The sequence below is a fragment of the Octopus bimaculoides genome, chromosome 9 (genome assembly GCF_046866305.1).
Source record: "Octopus bimaculoides isolate indiv1 chromosome 9, ASM4686630v1, whole genome shotgun sequence".
In the NCBI taxonomy this organism is placed as follows: Eukaryota; Metazoa; Mollusca; class Cephalopoda; order Octopoda; family Octopodidae; genus Octopus; species Octopus bimaculoides.
Genome location: NC_142936.1, coordinates 38615177 through 38637146, shown reverse-complemented (window position 1 = coordinate 38637146; position 21970 = coordinate 38615177). Strand labels below are relative to the sequence as shown.

General features: G+C 32.8%; 1 long non-coding RNA gene across 1 annotated transcript in view; it reads right to left on the bottom strand.

The window, feature by feature from the left end:
* Positions 1-21970, bottom strand: part of LOC149134063 (uncharacterized) — a 300466-nt gene that overhangs the window by 99851 nt on the left and 178645 nt on the right. The window lies entirely within an intron of this gene.

The window sequence follows — 21970 nt, the reverse complement described above, 5'->3', positions numbered from 1 at the left end:
CAAAATATCACAGCAGATCAGAAGGTTTTTGCTTTTTTTTTTTTTTTGTTGAAGGAAAAGACAGAGCCCATGATCTTTGCTGGCTCTCCAAGGCTGGTCAGAGTGATACTATAGATGTTCCAAGTCATCATCTACAGGAATGATATGAGCAGGTGTGAAGATTCCAGAGGGACAATGCCCTGAGGAGGAGGGACTGAGCATTGAGATTATTGTGGCGCCTGAGGATAGTAACACAAAAGCGACAAGAGGTGGAAATTAGAGCAGGTCAGGAATTACTGAGTGGTGGAGGTATAAGATTCACCAACTCCAAGCAAAAGAGGCCATTACAAAAGAGATAATTATCTGAACTTTTTTGCAGAGAACCTTGGAGCAGTGTCTGATGAGCAAGGGGAATGCTTTCATCAAAACATTGCACCAATGGAAGAACGATATCAAGGATTTTGGAATGCAGGAATGTTAGCTGACTACTGTTGGGTGTTATACAGGGATGAACCTGAGACAAAATACCATAGAAAGTCCAAATCCCAAAGATTTTAAGTTATAATGCATTTGAGTGTATTCTAACTTATTTGTACACAATAATTTTAATTTTGTACAATAAAAAGCCATGAAATTATTGTATCCTGTATTCAATATACTTTATATAGATATGCTTTACATATCCTATAAATTAAAACAGCAGGTATCATTAACATCTAAATGTGACCTGATAGAGGAAATCAGACTTCAGATTAGTAATCAACATCATAAATTAACCTAGAAAAGTCAATCAGCAACTCTGATGATTAAAAAAAGTTTCATTTTCTTGACCAGTGTAATTAACAAAAGACAAGAAAAGAAATGTATTTTGGTAAGTGACTCGAGACCTACACGAAAATTTCAACTCATATCTCAAAACAAGCATGTTTAAATCATAACAGATGAGGCTTAAAAGGGTGAAGTAGATTTAGTACAAAAACATAATATATTATTAAAACCATCTGAATATATATCCTTACTGCTTCACCAGATATCCAGTCAGCTTGGCACCTTTCTGCAAATTACTCTCTCAGATGACCTGGTAACTAAATAATTTGTGTCAAATTTTTCTTTAAGTATGAGAATTAGATTTTTTAAATTGATACTTAATTTCTTAAAATTTTCTATTATTTTCTTTGTGAGCTGCTGATGATTGCCACTAGCATTTTGTTTTCATTTTCCAACTAAAAGGGACATCTTATTTCATAAGAATTTGTAGTGTATTTCCAACATTTCAGTTACTTTTAAACCAAGCCATTGACTTATTTCAGTAATTTCCCTTAGCTCAGTGTTGATATTTCCCTCTTTCTCCCTCCACACACACATACACACACACACACACAACACATGTATGTACATATGTACATACGTATGTATGCATATTGTATTGTTGATCAGCTTCAGGAAAGGAAACATTTAATGATGGTGGGCCAACCAGAGCCTAATGAGTAGGTTTGGTAGACTGAAACTGAAAGATGCCCATCAAATATGTGTCTGTGTGTGTGTGTGGGGGGGGCATGCACTTGCATGCATCCTTGTTTGTCCCCCACCTAATTACTAGGCTAAAAAAGGAAAATAAGTACTAGGGTTGATAAATCTGACCCAAATTACTTCAAGGTGGTATCCCAGCATGGCTGCAGTCTAATGACTGAAACAAGATAAAAGGAAATGCTGAAGTCCTAGTCAAATCAACATTACCAATATATAGGTGTGTGTGTGTGTGTGTGTGTGTGTGTGTGTGTGTGTGTGTGTGTGCATGCGTGCGCAAGCTCATATAAAGAGACAGATAAACAGACAGAAACAAAAGATTGAATAAATAGAGTTAGCTTAGCTTTTACAAGTGAAGGAATCAGAATTTATCAATGAAATGAAACAGTTGTGAGGCAAACCAAGTTGATAAGTAATTTTAAGTGAGAGGAAGAGGTAAGAAAAGCATCAGCCAATCTGTCTATCAATCTATCTTTCTACGTGTCTGTCTTTCATTTTTTTCTTCCTTCATTTTTTTTTTTTAAATAAATGTTTTATAGTAAATATGCATTATCTATGTATGTAGCTCGCTATCTAACTTTGCATTTGTACACTCTTTGTCCTTAACCTGAGCAAATCATTTGTGTCTATGTGTAGCTTTGTGTGTTCAGGTGGATGAATGCACAGAGCAAAGCCTTGTTTGCAGAGTGACATGAACTAATGTTCCACTTCTTTGTGACTAATAGATCAAACACGATTAAAGTTCCTCTAGGGCAATTTCAAATTGACAGTTGAAGGGAAAAAATGTGCTGCAAATAAGTTCCAGCAGGATGACATTCCAAAAAGGAAGGACAGGATGTATTAGTTTGTGAAGGGCCTAGGATTTGTGTGAAATATAGATGTTAAGTGAGGGAGACACAAATGAGTCAAGAGATGGTATAGAGCCAAAAGTCATTGTTTTAATGGTGAAAGAAACAAGGAGACAGCATGTCTCTAGACTAAAAGCTACAGTTTGTATATACGTATGCACTTATATTTTAAGTTTGTGCCTTAATCTCAACATGCTTAGATATAGATTTATGTATGCAAATGTTTGTGTATGTGAGTGCATATGTGTGCATGCTTCATAATTGTATGTGCAAGCTTGTCTTCCATGTTTCACACGTATCTATTTCCACTTGCCAGCTTACATAAGTCTCTAACTGAATTGTTTACTCATCTAATACTAAATATATTCAAAAGTCAGTATGTGTGCATATTAATATTTTCCTGCATAAGCACGTAATTGCATGGGTGTGTGTGTGTGTGTGCAAATAATTATGAAAAACCTGCAAGTGACTGTCTATGCTGTGATGGAAAATGTTTCCACAAACAGCTAGAGAATTAGAAATGCACATTGTTTGGAATTTATATTATAATATCAGCTGAGTATAAATAGCTTTGTGGGAGACTGAATCTGTTTTTGATATCTCAATACATTTATGTTTATAATATTCAGCTTCGTAGGGAGCATAATTTTCTCATTTCCATAATTGAGACATATAACAGATATTCAACAAGTTATGTATATATATATATATATATATATATATATATATATATACATATTTTATATATATATATAATGTATATATATGGATATATCCATATATTATATGTATGCATTTATACACATGCACACATATATATTTGTATGTGTGTGTATATGTGTGTGAATATTTTGTTTTTTTTATACTGCTTTTGGTTTTCAAAATTAAGATAAACAAAGTTCTTTTTTTTTAATCTGATATATACTCTCCTTCATTTTCCACAATGCTCTTCTATCTATCTGGTAGACTTGCAAGACCCCTCTTCCAAAATTCACTTGTCCATCATGAAAAGTACTCCTCCAATATTGTTCTGACCTCGTCTACAGAATTTATATTTTTCCATCCAAACGAATTTGAAGACTGCAGAATAAATGATAATCAGATGAGGCAATGCCTGGTGAATATGGTGGGTGGGGCATCGTTTCCCATTCAAACTGCTCCAGCCTTTGGAATGCCATCCTTGTTGTCTGTGGCTGAGCATTATCCTGATGGAAGAATACCTTTCATCTTGAAACCAAAGATGGTTGTTTTTCTTCTAGCGCTGATATAGCCACTCAAGCTGCTCACAGTAGATCTCCTTTATCATTTGGTTTGGGTTTAAAAGTTCAATCTAACCCACGTCAGCATGAAACATGGAGGTTAAATGATGATGATAAGGATGATATATGTTACACCTCCTAGCCTCCATCTGTACCAATTTTAATGTTAAGCTCTCCATGCTTGCATGGAAGGATGAGTTTTTCCCACACAGTATGTCACCAATTCACACAGTCCTTTTGCCATCTTTTTCACAAGATGCAACATCTTCTGATCAGTCTTCAGTATTCTTTCTTCAATCTTCCTCTTCCACAGGTTCTATTCACTTTGAAGGGTTCCTTATATAGCTGTTCTCCTCCATACACATGACATGCTCATACCAGGTGGCTTTTCCATTGCACACATCTGATTTCTCTTAAGTTGAGGTTTTCTCTCAGCTCATTTGTTATTCATGCATACTAATATTATATATCTCGGAGGCAGTGAGCTGGTAGAATAATTAGTACGCTGGGAAAAATGCTTAGCAGCATTTTATCCATCTTTACATTCTAAGTTCAAATTCTACTGAGGTCAACTTTGCCTTTCATTCTTCTGAAGTCAATAAAAGTACAAGTTAAACACTGGGTTGATTTAATTGACTAAGTCCCTTCCCCAAAAGTACTGGCCTTGTGCCAAAATTTGAAATCAATATTATACATCTCACATTTTTTCTAGTCATAACAAATTCTCTACATTCAAGTTGCTTGATTCACTGGTACTGTCCTTAGTACAATCCAACAATCAACTCTTCACTCTGAGAGAGAAGCCTTTTGTTCCCAGCAGAGATAGTTGCTCTCTAAGCTTTTACCAGGAATACGCACACACACACACATACACACGTGCGTGCGCACACATACATACATACATACATACATACATACATACATTCCAAGGGTGATGCTTTCTATCTTTGTGAGAAACAAGTTCCTTTCTTACAGGAAGACTTCAAATAAAAGTAAAGAGAACATTCTATATACTGACATATAAACAAATATGAAAATGCTGTAGACAAACTTATGCAGACGTCAGCCAGTTATAATGGATATTCTGGGTTTAAATGAACATCAAACTTTCTCAGTGATTCTGCAATTCTAAGGGAAGCCATGGATATACATACATTTCCTACTATGTTATTTTTAGCTTTATCAAATAGATATATCTATGAAGGACATAGTCTCTCAAGCTCCTTTGTTTCCCATTAACTTATCTCAAAAGAAGAATACATTTTGAAAATGATATTTGTCAATTGTTATACAGAACTCAATACTGTCATAACAACAACACTGAATTTCATCACCTGGGACTAAGTTTTTCCTTATGTAAACGGCTTACTGAATTTTGTGACTAACATCTATCTGTCAGCTTGGAATATCGGAATTGTTTTTACCTTAAACATCAGAATTTTACAAACCTAGAAAGGAGCCTCTAAGGGGTAACTCAACCTGTGAAAAGTAACAGACAATTTTCCCTCAAATCACATGCTAACATCTTAAAAATTGAAGGACTCATTAAACAGTCGTGGGCAAACTGTAGCCTATGGGAACTTTCTGAATGGTGTGTCTAACAAAAAAAATCATCTTGAATTTGTTACGTGCAGTCTGACTGATGATGAGCCATGTCTTATGTAGTCTGCTTCTCAAAAAAGGTTGCCTATGACCAATAGATTCTAAATATACATCTGAATAAAAGTAAGGATCATCACAGACGGAATGCTTCAAATCATATGACTTCTCAATCAAGGCTGTGTTTGGAGCTAAATAATATCAACAACAGAATACAACACAATATGTGCCAATGGAGTTTACTTTTTTTCAATGATGATTTTATTCCTATTTACAAGTCTATCTTGATCACAAATTTTGTGGAAGATAACACTTCAAGAAGTTTTATTGAGAGATAAAAAAAGACAGACACATAGACAGACAGACAGATAGATAAATAGATAGATAGATCAATAGATAGATAGATAAATGGATCGATGGATGGCTGGAATCAATAGTTTGATATTAATTTTCCATGCTGTGAAAAGTTGGATAATTCCACTGCATAGAACTTTATTGCTCCTCCTCTCATGAAGTAATCATACTTAGAAAGTAAAGTTAGTGAGCTAGTAATATTCAGTGAAGCTGGTCAGCTTGACTGTATTTAGATGATACTATCATTTCTAAAGGAATTTCATATTTATATTGAAACAACTAATATCAATTACTAACAAAATAGTAAAATTTTAAATTGGTGACTTTGAATTCTAAAACAATTCTTATTTCTGGTACAATAATAGTGATTTTCAGGTGAGGTTTCTACTTTCAAAATGATAGTTTATATTGGTAACTTGATAATATTTAATTCTGTGTTCTAAGAGAATGTTAGCAAGTATTAATTTGGCAATGTTGATTAGTAAATCAATAATGCTGAATGTTAACAGAAACCATATCGATTGCTTAGGCAAGAGCAAAATTTGGTTCATATAATACTTGTACTTTTTAAGTTTGAATTGATAGTTCGAGTGATAATATTGATTTCTAAAATGATAATAGTTTACTTTAAAATATAAAGGCAATTATTAGGAAGACTTGATGATTGTTTTAAATCAATAACATTGGCTATTAATGAGATAAAACTGATTATTAAGGTACCAATCTTAATTGCTGCAATAAATATTTAGATTACAAAAGTAGTAATGCTGATTGTGAAGGTGACAATTTAATTGATATGATGATAATTGGACATTTTAAGAGATTAATCTGTTCATTGCATTTATTTATTGATGGTCTCTATTGCTGCATTTAATATTACCTTGCCAAGTGACAACGACCTTGATAAAGCAAAATTCCTGATGTTTTTATTACCAACAACAATAACAGAATTATGACCACCATGAATAACACAACCACTGTCAGCATTAAAAAGGTAAAAACATATTGGTGTTGCCACTACAATCAATAACTTTGTAATGTAGCATAAAAGTTTCCTTAGTCCTAAGGGGGCTTTTATATTAACTCTGTGTTCTTAGTTTCATAGTGCATTGAGAATGGAAAACATTGCTAACATCAAGATAAACTGAGGCAGTCAATAATGTAAATGATGCTATCACTAACAAAAAAATGTACTAAAACTGATATGTCACTTAAAAATACTATCAGTTAAACAATAAAACAGAACCCTAACTCTTTTTTTATTCTTTGATCAGGAGGAATGGGCTGTTAACATGACCTTTGCTATCCCTCCAAGACCAATGACTTCAGCAGTCAAATTACAATAGACGTAAACAATCTCCCAAACCATATCAGTTATATATGAAATGAGATGACTGTAGTTGCTATTGAAATCTGAAAGTATATAAAAACATAAAAAATGCTGAGGGTAGGTACAGTTATGACCAACTCAGATTCTACAAGAACATAAAATGTAAATAACTAATGAATGACTTTGTGGTAAAGTGGTAAATTCTGATGAAGAAAGAGGAAGATTGGCAAATTATGGGAAAAGGTTGGATAGTCTGGGTTCAGGACAATGTGTTTCCCAAATGAGTGGCTGTAGGAATGATTTGAATGGTGATTGTTGTTAATGCACCACCAGGTGTATTAACAGTCAAGCAGACTTAGGAACAAGGGCATTCCAGATATGACCCTCCTTCTTTAATTCAGAGATAATTTTTTCAAACTACATCATTTCATATCACCCCAACTTTTTAAGATGGCTAGCAAAGAGTAGAATTTCATAAATTCGGCTGCAATTTCTAGCTAGGCAAGTGACTACAGAAGTGAAGAAAGCTGAATCTCTTTATACAACAATGTCTATCAAAATGGTGATGATGATGATGACATCCATCCCATTGACAGAGACATAAAGACAAGTAAGTATCGATAAGGTGCTCCATATAGATATGTTCCAGACAATAAATCTTGGCACCTTTTCCAGTTGCAGACCAAATATAATAGATTTCAAGACAGCTGATATGGATTTACAATGCTCTGTAGCAGCATTACTCCCACAGCTCTAAAATATTACTGTCAATCAATGCCAACCAAGACTGGTTCAATCAAATAGGATTCCTATTTAATATTATTTAATGTTCCATATCTTCTTTGCATAGGTGTGTATATGTCAATAAATAAAACTAGTATTTATGTGTATGTGTGTGTACATATGTGTATGTTTATATATATACATATATATATATATATACATATATATATATATATATACATACATGTATATGTATATATATATATATATATATATATATACACACACACACATATATATATATATATATATATACACACACACATATATATATATATATATATATATATACACACACACACATATATATATATATATACACACACACACACACATATATATATATATATACACACACACACATATATATATATATATATATATATATATATATATATATATATATATATATATATATATATATATATATACACATATATATATACAGGTGTGTATGATTGTTTGTGTTTGTTAATCAAAATGCAACAAAATGTATCTAGTACATGTAGCAGAGTTTGATAATTTATTCAAAGCTGAGATTTCAATCCATCACTACTTTGGGGCTTTTGTGAGGGCATGTGGCCTAATGGTTAGGGTATTGTGCTCACAAACACAGGATCATAGTTTTGATTCCCAGCCCAGGTGATGCATTGTGTTCTTAGGTAAAACATTTCATTTCAACTATTTCTATCCTTCACAATTCCTTCCACTGAATTCACCATTTTACTCCTGTCATTCAGTTTTTAACATTTTACTCTAAGAGCCTTCATACATCGCTACCCTGATTCTTCTTCTGTAATCACTCCCTTTTTTATTCACCTCTCAGACTTGTTACCTTGAATGAATGGAAAAAATGATAAAGTAGTGAGAAGTCTCTAGTTATACTGAACATATGACAACCCTATGCCATGTTAAAATGGACCCAGCACACTTTGTTACTTGTTGATGATGGCTGGATCATCTACTTATAAAAACCAATTTAAAACTGAAATATATGAGTGAGATATAGTCCAGTGACCCATCTAATTGGGTAGTGTATCCAAGTAAAAACTAGGTTAGATCACGACTCTTTTAACCCAAGCCAGCATAGAAAAAGAAATAAATATCAAGCAAGTATTTCGTATATATATATACATCATCGGAAAATTCGATAAAATAGTTACTTTTGTTTGAAAGAAACTCCGTCCAGGTGTTTTCGAAATATTCTGCCTCCCCTTCCCCCTCTCTCACTGACTCGTTCGTCTGCTTTGAGAAGACCACGTGACACCCCTCTCTCTGTCTTTTTGTTAGTGTAGAATCGTTGCTAACCTTGTTCCACTTTCTGACCGGAACAAAAGGAATCCCATAATCCCTGAGTTACCCATCTGAAATGGTAGAATGACCTGGCGTTAAGTTTGAATTTTTTTTTATCCAAAACATCTGTTTGCACTATTATAATTTTGGAGTGTTCTGAAAAAAAGATATTATCTATATTATAGCTAATTAATCTTAAATTAATTTGACTAACGTTATTTTTTCCGTTTTGTTGAAATTGACTTAAAATTTACTCAGACAATTTACGTGTTCTTATATAAAAGTAGCCTTTTTCAAAGCTTGATAATTTTTCAATCTTTTACGATATGTTAGGGGGAAAATATGGAGTCGATGCAGGAATCGGAATTCAGAGATCCAAAAATATATCTATTGAGCCCCAACGACATTATTAGAATGCTTTATAACAAAATTATCAATAAAAGCACGATATTCATCCTTAGAAGAGTTTAAATTCATGGAACTTTTGAATTTCGACAAAGTAGACGAGTATTGCAAATAATTTCCTGTGGACTCTATAGATTCTTCAAAAATGACTTCTGGCAGATTTTTTGATGTAATACAATTACAAAGTGAGCTCAATGTCATGTATTCAATGAAAGATTTTAAAAAGCGAAGTTTAAGTCATTTAATGAGTTACATTTACAGCAGTGACCTTGTTGAGGCTATGCCAGAACTCTTCAATCTGTGCAAGTTGATTTTGACAATTCCGTCTACCACTGCTTCTGTAGAGCGATCCTTTTCTGCATTAAGTAAAATCAAAACATACCAAAGAAATGCGACAGGAGAAAGAAAACTGTCTGGGTTAGCACTAATGTCAATTGAAAAAGATTTATTACAACAATTGATGAAAAGAGAAGATTTCTATTAAAACATGATAGATATATTTGCCCAGAAAGATCGAAGAATTGAATTAATTTAGAAATTAGGTAAATAACATTTTAACGTAAGGTTCGACCTTTTTATATCAGTATTGTTTCACAGGAGAAATGGTTCGACTTCTTCGTCACACCTCACCTACATAGGTTTTCCTTTCTGTGCTGCTGGGTGTAGTCTATTTACGGCCGTAAATAAGTGTCTTGTTTCAATCTCAGAGATGTTGACTTCTGCCACGACAGTTTTTTTTTGGGGGGGGCTTTTTAAAATGTTGAATTTTCGCTGTCTTTCATTGTGTGTGTATTCATGTATATGTGTGTATTCATGTATATGTGTGTATTTTTAATGTGTGTGCGTGAGACGTAGTCTTTTAATATACGGAGTTTAGTAAGTCTCAGAACAGTCTGCTTGAGTATCAATAATTTTCCCGGAATTGACAAGTAGCATGATAAAGCACCTGACTTGTCTTCGAGAGCGTAACTATCTAAACCATGGCCATATAATGTAACTAAATGTGTTCTCTTTATTGAATCATTTCAAATTAATTCAGCTGAACCAATAGGTATAGGGGCTAATGCAGAATCGCATCCCTTTGAAAAACGAAATTTTGTGAAAATTTTTTTTCGGATTCCTACCTTTAACAGAGATTCCGAATATGCAAAAATATTAACAGAATCCAATTTCATCTTAATTCCATTTCACTTATGATTTTTAGACATTTTTAAGGGTGAGTGAGGATGGGAAAGTACTGACGTTTCGAAGAGAGAGAAAAATACAAACAATACACTTATTTCAGGCTCATCTTTACAGAGCCATTTTTTATTCCCTGCTTATTCTAGGTCATACGGGGGTGATTGCATATTCAGAATCTCCCATATGTAAATCGTAGGAATATGAAAATTCTTTTACTGAAAAATTGCCGGGGGTGGGGGGGGGGGGGGGGGGGTAGAAATTCATTGCATGCCCAACCCCGGAAGTCACCGCACGCCACTATGTTATGTAGGTAAGATAAAATCCAAGCTGTGTCCTTGAAACACGTCTGCTTATTCCAATAGTACAATCCAGTATGTAGATGCTGTCACTGTTGCATTTATGTGAGGTACATAGTAGAGTTGAAGATTCTGGAAATATTCTTTGCAAAGTTATATAATCTTTTGATATTATTTATTCACTATTATGCATGTTTCATTTGTTAATAAGAATTACAAAGATTTATATATATGTATATATATATACAGATAGATAAATGTATGCGTTTATATATATATATATATATACAGGGTGTAATGAGTAAATTGTCACCATTTTATACTTTTAATTTCATGCATTCACATTGTTTGTTTTTGATGATTTTGTCAACTACGCAGTATAGTAGGTTCAGTTAGGCACTGTCTGTGAGAAAAACAGCATCATGATGCAATTTACTCTGTCAGAAATTTGGAAACGACATGCTGTACTGCTTTGCATTCCCACCAGAGACTCCAATACGAACATTTCAGAGTGTTTAGGTGTCTATCTGAGGACAGTGCAATCTAAGGACATGTACCAAGAGTGATAAAAATAACATCCAGTCAACAACATGGTGTTTGGAGTGATCAATAGTGATGCCGACATTATGCCTCCCTTCATCTTCCCACATGGCCTCAGACTCAACATGGAAGCCTACATCAAGTGCCTTGAGGAGGTAGTGCTGCTCTGGGTCAAGAGGGTGGTTGCTGGAAGACCCTATGTCTGGCAACAGGACTCTGCACCACACCACACAAGCAGGAGTACCTAGTTATGGATGTCAGACAATTTCCTCGACCACATCACCCCTAACATCTAGCCACCTAACTCCCCAGATTGCAACTCACTTAATTATTATGTGTGGGGTGCAGTTGAGTGAAAGACCAACAAAACTCTTTGTAAAACCAAAGATGAACTGAAGAAGGCAAGGAATACGGCAGCATTCACCAGCTTAAACAAGGAGGTCATCCAGTAGAGTTGCGGGAGATTCCGAAGTCACCTGGAACCATGGTTGAAGCTGATGCCAATTTTATGGAATAAATTTATTCTTTAGTATTTCAAAATATTTTTATGTAATTTCGGTAGATATATCTGTTAAAATGAGATGTCAGTATTATTTTCATTTTAGCGTAATTTAGATGACAGTTTATTCACCACACCCTGTATATATATATATATATAGATAGATAGATAGATTGATGGATGAATGGATAAATGGATGGATGGATGTGTGTATATGTATATACATACATATATATATAAATACACAAATGTGTTTGTGTGTGTGTGTATATATATATATATATATATATATATATATTTATTATCATCATCATCGTCGTCGTCGTCATCGTCTAACGTTTGTCTTCCATGCATGCATGGGTAGGATGGTTGACAGGAGCCGGCCAGGTAGAAGACAACCCCAGGCTACTGTATCTGTTTTGGCAGGGCTTTTATGGCAGGATCACTTCCTAGCACTAACCACTCTGCACAGTGGACTCAGATGATGGAAGATTAGAGCGTGACAGAGAAATAGAGAGGCAGAAACAGGTGTCTTGCTATAGAGAAGGTACTTGGTGAGAGAGTGTGTGTGTGTGTGTGTGTGTGTGTGTGTGTGTGTGTGTGTGTGTGTGTGTGTGTGTGAGAGAGAGAGAGAGAGAGAAAGAGAGAGAGAGAGAAGTACAAGAAAGAGGACAGAAACAGGTGTGCTGGTATAAAGGAGATACTTGATTACCTAGTCAGAGGAAAAAGCGAGAGGAGAGAGTGATCAAGAATGAAGGCAGGAACAGGTGTGCTGCTGTAGAGGAGATACATGGCTACCCAGCCAGAGGAAGAACAAGGGAAAGAGAGAGAGAGAGTGGGAGACAGCAAGAGTTCAAATGAGAGCAGGAGAGAGATGGTGAAGTATCAAGGTATACTCAAAAGTAACAAGGACCAGGGCATAGATGTGATGGTAAAGTAAGGAGGAGAGAGGCATGGAGATCATAATATATGCAGTCAGGTATTGCCAAGAAGGTGCAAGTAGGGAGTGGTGGTTGCAGTGACTGACGAAAACCTGGGCATAAAAATGGAAGGGAGGAAAGCAGCGAAGCGATACAGTGAGCAGGGCAGTGAGCGCAGGGAAGGGGACTGGAAGACAATCATAGTTTATGAAGAGGAAATGTGAAGAAATGAAAGATGCAGTTAGAAGAAGAGATGTAGTTTGGTTTCTTGGAGTAAAGTGTGTGAAAGGTTTGTTGTTACATGTGAGTTACACACAATGCCTGTAGCACTCAGTTTTGCTGACATGGGTAGGTCTTCTTTAGAACCTCATATTACCAAACATCTTGGTCCATTGTCATTTCTTTCATGAGCCCTAACAACCTAAGATCGGCTATATGTATGTATGTATGTATGTATGTATATAGGAAAGAGGGTTTGAAAAGGTAGAGGTCTTTTAGAGATGTTTATTGACTTGACCGGTTTCACTTTAAAAAAAAAAACATTATCAAAAATAAAATGTAAAGCTTTGTATAAGCTTTGTTGTGTTAAAAAATAGTTACCACAATTGTATTAAAATACAGTTATACAGTCTTTGATAATGATAAGAGAATGTTAAAAAATAGAATCTTTGACAATGATAAGAAAATGTTAAGTGGGGCTTTTTGTTTAAACAGTTTACATGAAAGTGTTCAAAATAGGTAGTAAGGCTAGCTGGCCAAAACTTCGAAGTCACTGTCAATAATATCCTTGTCTAAAAATAATGAATTTGTACTCAACAAAAGTATAGAGTAGCCCTGCAGATTAGTGTAAAATTGTTTATATTACAACTGAGTATAAACAATAGATTTATAGACAGATATACATATATACACATATATAAACATATATGCACACACACACACATATGAATATGTGTATCTATCATACACACACACACACACATATGAATATGTGTATATGCATACACACACACACAAATAATTCATGCATACCACACATACATACAAACATATGTATGTGGCACTAACATACATGTGACACTATATGTATGTACATGCATGTAAACTGATCCATACACACATAGTTAATCTTTGTCCAAATTTGCATGGAAATTGCTGTCCTGTGTTTGTCCTGCATCAAGGAAGATGAGAAAATTGAAGGTCAGCAAAGATCACTCATGAAAATCCCAATGGTAATGCTGATTTCAACAAATGAAACTAGCTCTAAAGTTATTAAATCTATACATTTTGCAGTAGACACATGAATACTTCATAATGTTCTTCCATGCATCCAAATCTAGTTCAAAGGCCACTTCAGACTAGGTGTTTGCAAGCATTTGACTCTTTGTACATCAATATCTCTAACCATTTAGGCAGAACTGAGTGTAACTCTCTAGTGTCACCTGACCCAGCTTTAATCATTACTTTTATGCCTAACTTAAAACTCCATTCACATTCACACTTTATTTTCATGAAGCTACAGCTAACTGAATATAATTATCTAATAATAGCTTCTTACTTTCAGGAAAAAGTTTTGCCAACTCTAAATATAGCATTCAATGATCAAAACATTAGGCAAGTGTCTTCTATAGCCATGAGTTGATTAATGCATTGCGAGTGGAATAAGGTAGACAGAAAATGTGCAGAAGCTTAGCATATATATATATATATATATATATATATATAGATTAGATAGATACATAGATAGATAGATATAAGATGAATGAATGGATAGGTAGATAATTAGATATATGTAGATATAGACATATATGCATGTGTGTGAGAGTATTTGTGCGTGTGTGTGTGTGTGTGTGTGTGTGTATGTACTCCAATCCATGTCAGTGTGATAAGGAAACAAAGCAATGATGATGACAATGAAGATGACGGTGATGATGATGATGATGGTGTGTGTGTATGTTGGTGCCTACACCTATACATGAACATCTGAAACTACTACTGCAGTATCTTAAGCTTCACTTCTTATCCTGTAGTTTCCAGGTTCAATAATTAACAATATTATCAATCATGTACCCACATTGTCCCTGCTAGACCACCCCTATTACAGGGAAAAACTCAAAAATATAAAAGCTAATGGGTTTTTTTTTTTTTTTTCCATTTCAAATGTTTAAACTTGCAGTCAAAAGTCGATTTCATAAACTGATAAAAAGTAGATTATATAAATATTCCAATGGGAGACCCAAGACAAAAGAAAGAATACCAGTAAAATACCGTAAATTAATTGAATGGTGCCAGTCAGAAAGCAGTATCATCAAACATGAGCTGACCATTTTGAGATAAAAGGGTTCTGATCAAGTGTACATTTTTTGAGAAACATCTTGGACACACTGCTAGTCTTATCATAGACCAGGCCCAAGGTGTGCTTTACACCCACCATGACAAACCAAGCATCAGATAGTTAGCTGAGTGGACTTTTGCTATTATAATATAGAATTTTACCACATTACTTAGCACTTCCTTTGCTCAAACCTTTGCTGCCCTTGCCACATCCAGACATGATTATAAAGAGAAGAGTCGTAGGAAAAAAAAAGAAGAGTAAGGAGCTATCTAAAAAAAATTTTGAAACTAAATTACCAAAACCAAATTTTTATAAATTCTTAATATTTTTAAAAGCATTTTGAAATTTTTCTCTGCAATTGATATTCAAATGATCAATTTTTAAATCATTTAAATAAGAATAAAAAATATTTTTTTTATGTAATAAATTTGTGAACGATAAATTTTAATGCTCAATTCCATTAATTTATCAAATTTTGATATATTTCATTAATTTTTTTTCTAATATAATTCAGATCCCTAATTTTGCTACTTAGAAGTCATATTTGTGACTATTATCTGTATTGATTAATTTTTACCATTTTGTATGGAAATATATATATAGAAAACATTTCTTGGCCTAACAATTAAACAATTAAAATATAAATCCTATTTTGAGAACAACAAATGAAATGTACTATTTAATGAGCTTAAATTGGCATATTTATGCCTTAAATCTTGGAATAATTTATTTTCAATGAATCATAAAAATTGCCAAGTTTCTTTGAGAATAAGATCATTCATAGATTATTTAGAATATAATATTATTAGATTATAAGATTATTCTTAGATTTAAGACATAAATATTCCAATTTAAGCTCATTAAATAGAACATTAAATTTGAATGAAGCATGTTGATATCTTTTGCACGTAAACATGCACATAAACACATTACATTTTGCACCTAAAATCCACTCTCTACAAATGATTTAAATATACATACTTTCAACATGTTGAGAATTCCAAAAATTGTTAATTTGTACAGTGCTACCCTTCAAAATTCTTACACCATGCAAACAACTAGCTGGAACCAAACTGAAACCAGTCAAAATTTGAAACAAGTGTAGTGTTACCACTCTTTGCACATTTTGCACTTAAGTTTATTTACAAAGCTTTCAATGTACCAAAATATATTGTGACCACACTCAAATTTGGTAATTTTTACTTCAGAAGTTTTCAGTTAGACACACTTTTCAGTTAGATTCTTCTCATTTGATCTTTTATAGATTAACTATACATTTATTTTTTATTCTAAAATACTAAAATAACAGAGACACCATAAAAAAAATTTAGGCTTTATTTTCATTCAAATTAGATCAGTTTTTGCCAAAGCAGCCCCCACACACACATTTTTTATGCACATTTTTTCTACTGGGGAGTGGTTGCCTTTTGCAGAGCCACTCTGCTCCTACACACACATTTTGTTCTACACCAATTTTTAAATGAGATTCACAGAAATCGATTCTTCTCGTTTTGCTCCTTTACTTAAACTGAAGTATTTTGAAAAAATCTTTTAAATAACAAAGATATAATGGTTTGAAGATGATAGGTATTACTCCCCTTCTGATTTGACAACTTTTTGACATGTAAGTAATTTTCTACGACTTAAATTTTGATGAGGCTTATGGAATTCGATTCATCTCATTGAGATGTTTAATTTATGTGTAATAAAAGCAAGAGCAATGGAAAAATTAAGAAACTATACTGCTTCTACATGGTAATTTCTCGCATTTAAACAATTACTTTTATCATAATTCATTTTTAACCAACCCATATTTACATATATCTCAGAATATGGTGGAGAATGGGACGTTTTCAGTGTCCTTAACCTGATGTAATTTAGTCAAGAATTGAATAAGCTGAAGGATATAGAAGTGGTTGAGCAAAAATAAATACTGACCATTAGATATTATTCACCCACAGCAGTGAGTGAATGATTGTGTATGTATATATATATATATATATATATATATATATATAATGTATCTATCCTATACTGTTAAATTTACAGGGTCACCTAAAAACTATTTTCATCAAAATAAATAACCTAAACCAGTTCAATCCACAATGGTAAGAAATAAACTGATGAAGATTCCCCTAACGGTTCCAGAATCAAATATCTAATTCCAAAAGAGTGTGCACACATGTGCATGCGTGTATGTGTGTGTATATACATGCATGCATACATACATCAGGCTTATACTTGTAATTATTGAGGCCCTGGGATATGTAACACACTGCCTAAATACCAATCTTAAAAAATTAGGCATCTCAAAACCAGAAAGGAGAAAGCTAATTCGAAGACCACAGATCCAATCCATCACTGGAACTGTAAAATTCTGTAAAACTTGCCAGTTTATCATTTAAATGTATATGAGCATGTCTAGATATTTAACTATATGCATGAGAATACATACATAAAACATACAAATCTGCACATACATGCACACATACATACATACATACATACATATGAATGTTATTTGTTTTAAATGTGTTTAGTTATATAATTGCAAAATGACAAGACTTCTGAAACATTTGTATGCTTTGCATGTACAAGTTATAAACATATTCATATTGTTAAATACCTCAGATCAAAGCTAACCACAATGCAATGAGTATGAGAAGAAAAGTCATAAAAATGCCAAAATAATATTGTTAAAAGAATAATAAATGGCTGGCTTTGATGCTCATTCTGATTTTCAATTTTTGTGTGCTCTATGATATAAGCATGAATAAGTACTTGAGTTTTATACTTTTGACTTAATGTATTTTTCAATAGTAGAATTGTTTCATGGTGGAGAACTATGATAGGAAGAGCAAAAGACAGATTTATCAAGCATATGGGGAATCAGTGTGTAGTTATATGATAGTATAAAGGATATTTGTACTTTAGTACATGTGCATACACATGAAGATAAACATGTTCACATACAAACTCATACGTGTGGGCATATGAGCACAAACACATATGCATCACATATACATGTGTTACTCACAGACACATAGTAATATAAATTACAGATTTTCCATTGTTGTTACTTTAACTTTCCTGTTAGTGGATACTTATCAAGTTATGTTCTTTATTTGTCTCAACTTTGCCATTTCCATTTCCGTTAGGGTGTACAACTCTTAGATGGTAAAAATGAGATATACCCCCTTGACAGTACAATGAAATCTCAAGATGTAATGTGAAAAATAAATCAATAATAGGTCAAAATAGAAAAGGAAAGAGATTAATAAAAGACAAGTAGAAAAGTGTGAAAATAAATGAATCAAAAATAGAAGGGTGAGAGCAAGAGGAAGAATGAAAAATGTGAAAAATGGAAGGGGAACCAGAAAAGTAAGAATGTGCACATACATTTGCAAGTGTATGTGTGTTAGTCTGGTAAAGATGATACAGTGTGGTTCTATAACATATGCTTCTCAAAACGTTTGAATTTCCCAAAAATCCCTGATCTGGTATATAACTGAAGATCATTATGCAGAATTTTGAGGACGTTATAGATAATGGTCATGTTGATTTTCTTGCCGATGAGGATATCATATCCATTTTTGTAAACTTCCAGATTTTGAATAACATTCCAGCAACAATGATGCATGTTCAGTGAAAAACTCTAGCAGTGCAAAAGGTATCATTTATGAAGCTGAGATTACCTTCATAAAGCAAGCATCATCAATATGATATAAAAATGATATATAGACATAAAGGGAAGTTCAAGGTGAATTTCAACAACAAATAATTACATTTCTAGAAACATCAACATATATAAATATATATATTTATATATCAGTATTCTCATCTTTTTCAGCTATGATTCTTAAACTATTTTCCATGTAAATGCACCAAAGCTCTTTTCTATTTAAATTACATCATGTCTTATTACTCTCAACAGGAAAATCTTGTTAATTTTTACATGTCGTTTTTAACATATTTTGTGAATACATTTTAATTCATTTAGTTTCATAGTTCTCAGAAAAATGCTTGTACTTTTATATCACCTTTGGTATACTGTTATTTAGAAAAAAACATTATTTATAGTTCTTATAGTTGTTTCATGATGTCAAACGCGTAATATTTCTGAATATCTGAATATTAGTAAAGAAATTAGTTTTATTAAATGTTTCTTAAACTGATAAAATCAGTAAAAGAAAAATATCTAAAGAAAAAAAAAGTAGTAAATAAATTTTTCCCTGTTTTGTATTACACATCATTGCAGTTATTGCTATTTTCTCTAATTCCATTCTCCTTGTATCCTATACTTCTTTGATCTCTCTTATTCCTCACAGACATAATTTGAATCTCATTTGTTCTACTTGTTTTCCTACAGCATAAAATAAAATTCTAATCACTCTTAACATTTCTGCCATCATTCCATCTAACTCTCTCTTCCCATTCTTTTAGTCTACTCTTCAACTTTCTCCAACCATCTCCCAATAATGATTGTGTTTTATAATATTTTTGTTTCGTCTTTTTTTTTTTCAGTATTTTGATTATATTTATGATAGAGTATTATTTATTTACTATACTATATACACTCAAACCAGATTCTGACAGGTTTCAGAAAATTGACCTTAAACAGTAACTAACTTCACAATCAGATACATTCAATATTAATTACATTTTTGGATTTAGGCTCTTCGAAATATTTTGCTATATTTTTTTGAATTTCTTTTTCTTCAAAATGGTTTCAAGAAATTTTAATTTTGAACTTTTGACTGTGAGGTTTTACTTTGATTAATCTTTTTTTTTTCCTTTTTTTTATATATATATATATATGAGACATATTTTCATGTAAAACCATATTTTGAGAAAATTATATTTTCTATTTTCTGTTGTACATCCATTTATATATTCTGGACTGAGTCAAATATTTTTTTTCTTTTACAAATTGGGAGAATCGTTGATACCTGTTTAATTGCAGCTGTATGTTTCTAATACTACTAACCTTTTAACAGTTAAGCAATTTGCCATCAATGTCTCCAGACTATACTCATAATACAATGACTATAAGAAGGTTTTAGAAAAAGTTTTTACTTCAAGAGTTGCTGATGAAAGAAATTTCTAAGAAGTAAACTGACTTAACTATTTAAATGTCCTGTCAAACAATTTTCTCCTCTAGCCACTATCTAACTTATTTAACTTATCCCTCCTCCTGCTATATCCAAATCTATCAAAGATATTCATTGTAACTTTAACTGCTAGTTTCTTTTCAAACTAAGCTACCTGTGTAAGAAAATAACTGGTTTCATTTGGTTGTGCCATCACTAGAATGGACAGAGTTAAACATATATACTTAAAGTCAACAGAACAACATTATAAATAATATATTATATCATGTTATTACAGTAATATTATACAAGTATTAAAATTAATATAATATATTATATAAATAAATAAAATATTTATAAGTTACTTAGCCTCCTGACATTTTTTAAGATTTCAGGCAAAGCTATCAATCTATATGCTCCCTCTAAAAGAGAAAAAACCTAACTACCACTTCATGACTATATAAAAGTCATTTCAAATGACTGCTAATTTGTATTGTCTAATTTCATATATATTCTTTTCATTGAGTGACTTGAGTTAGGAAAGTTTTTAGTTTTAACTATAAAACCACTAACTCAATACTTCATGTACATATATGTATTGCTTAATTAGGATGGAAAGCATCACCTATGAATTTTTTACACAGAATTTCTGAGACAGGTGAGTGGAAGAGAGGAACATCTCATAATTCATGGATTATCTTCATACTTAAGACCTGGTCAGACCACTTGCAATAACATACACTTTGCTAAAGGTACCCAAGTCTAAAACTCAATAACCATTATAGCCCAAGGCCTTCTTCATAATTTCTCTCTACTTTATTTCATACATGAAACTTAGTTGATCAAATGCTATGGTTAGATATACATGACCAAGATGTCACATAGTGAGATCAAACACAGAGGCACTTGACTATAAAATAAACTTCTAAACAAGAAAACCATATCTAAAATTTCAGAAACTATAAACTTTTGCTGAGTAGAAAGGAGTCCTGACACAAAACCTGTCAAGTGCTGGTGACTCAGTAAAATGCTTGCTTTGTGGGAAAATATATGCAGCATGACAATGGTAGTATTCTATAAACATACAAAAAATATGATCTAAGGGATAAAGAAAATTAATTAATAATATTTTTCTTGGTTGCACTTGTTTAACAAATGATTTCAAATAATCATTTGATGAAGCTAAAACAAATGTTATTTATATTTAATGCAGACGTGGCTATGCAGATGGTTTCTGGCTCTATCTGTCTGCATGATACCTTCAACAAGTGTTTTCTACGATAGCTACAAGCTAACTAATGCCTTATGGGTGTGGAACTCATAATTGGAAATATTTTTATATAGACTTTTATATAAAATATACATAAAAATTTGTATAAGTATTTCCATATATACAAATATATAACAACTTTATCCATATTGAATATATATACAATATATCTTGCATGGCTATAAAACGAATAAAAGTATATGCATATGTAAAAGGTCTTTCCTGAGCCATTGGCTCACAAGGTCGGTTTCCCAGATTCTGTGGCATATATATTCCTCTCCTGGATAGGATGCTGGTTTGTCACAGGGATATTTCTTTTTGGCCAGTTGAGTGGACTGTAGCAGTGTGAAATGCAGTGTCTGGCTCAAGAACACAATGCATCACCTGTAATCAAAACCACAATCTTACAAGTGCCAATCTCTAACTGTTGAGGGAACCTGTGGAAGAGGTAGACTCTGCAA